We start from the raw sequence: 1,801 nt of genomic DNA on the forward strand, positions 1-1,801 counted from the left end.
TTAACTAGTAAAAGGGCCATAAGTCAATTGGTATTAAATTTGGCTTTTATTAGAATTTATATTATTATTTATTATTTGCATCAATCATTAAAAAAAACCAAGTTGATGTATTTTCTTACCAGCGTTTCTAAAAACCATAATTCCTGTTTATATTGGCGGTTATGATATATTTTTGTGGGCAGAAAAATTATATCCTTTATTAAAAAAAAGATTTTTTTTTTCCAAGGGGCCAAAATTTTTCTTTAGAAGAAGGCGTGTTCTTTGACTTCACATGCCGATATTTAGAGAAAACTTGGCGCATTTAAAAGGAAAAAAAAACCGCACTAAGCTGGTTTAGCATATATCAGATCGTTTCGCAAAGGTTTGTACATTTGTTACGATGAATCTTCATAAAATACCTTTACAGGCTTAGTTTCATGGAGCTTCCCAACCAAGGTTCTTTTACTTGCGGACCAAAAATTTCTATACTTTATATATGCGCCTCCCCTCTAGGCAAAAACATTATTTTAGAATATCCACTCAAATTAAAAACTTTCACTTGTTATTGCAGGATTTGATTACTGCAGTTATATCTATCAATTTTCAAGGCCGGATGAAAAATAATTTCAATTTTAAAATCTAAAAAAAAAAATTTTTAACCGACATGTCTTTAAAGGACAATTTTTCAAAAAATTCCTGGGGAATGACAGGCATTTCTGATGTGAAACTCAGAAAAAAAACGAAAAAAAATTTCTTGTTACTTGGCCCCCAAAAATCTTTTGAGACTCCCCACTGTGTAAAGAGGTGGTATGTTTCCAGGCTTACCTTAGTTTTTTTAGGTTCCCAATCAACTGTTTCTTCCTAATGAATGGTCAGCTGTATTTTCAAGGCAGAAAATACGCTTGCCTCGTAGCAACCAACTTTGATGTACCATTAACATGGGTAATCTTTACAGCGGTAGGAAAAAGGTAGGAAATATGCTAATCTTTGATTCCATGCCGAAATCTTTTATCCTTTAAGCAAACTATTAAGAAAATTATAAATCTGCTAATTTGTCCTGAAACAAACTGATAATTTGTGTTAGTATTTTTTGTCAAATAAAGAAAAAGTATTACTCATCCCAGTAATTTTATACTTCAATGGATCAATTTGCCTTATGACTTATATTTTTTTTTTTTCATAATCAGAGATAAAACGTAATAAGTTTAAACTCTAAATAAATCTATCTAAAATCTCTTTATATTACGATCCCTCCCTATCCGTATCCTGTTTTACAGACAAATGGGCAGAAAAAAAAAACTAAATATTCCAATGCATTTGTTACTTCTAGGGGCTGGATTTTTCTTAACTGCACTTTCTTTATTATTCAGTTGCCCCTAACTAAAGTTCCATTAAAAAAACGCTCCAATTTAATTTTCAAAAAACGCTTGCAGCACGCGTTTAGCTGACCCAGCGAATCTAAGGAAAAGAAAAAAATCTCTCCTGTTCTATTGCCTTCTCTTTGCAACTGGCCTCCCTCTGTTTTTAAAAGTAGCGATATATATAAAGTAAATAGAATTGGTCCAAGTACAGAACCTTGTGAACTCAGACTAACTGTAGTATTTTATTGAAAGGATTCATCAGATATTTAAATGTACAAAACTGCGAACGATCTGATATATATATAAACAGGCTTAGTGCGGTTTCCTTAATGCCATAGTTCTTAATATGCATGTGAGTCAAAACACCCTCTCTAAGATGCTGGAAAAATCTTTATAGAAGGAGTTATGATTCATGCACAAATATATATACAATATAGAACAGGAATTATGGTTTTAGAACT

The sequence above is a fragment of the Morone saxatilis genome, unplaced genomic scaffold (genome assembly GCF_004916995.1).
Source record: "Morone saxatilis isolate NCDOM2014 unplaced genomic scaffold, NCSU_SB_2.0 Contig15, whole genome shotgun sequence".
Taxonomy (NCBI): Eukaryota; Metazoa; Chordata; class Actinopteri; family Moronidae; genus Morone; species Morone saxatilis.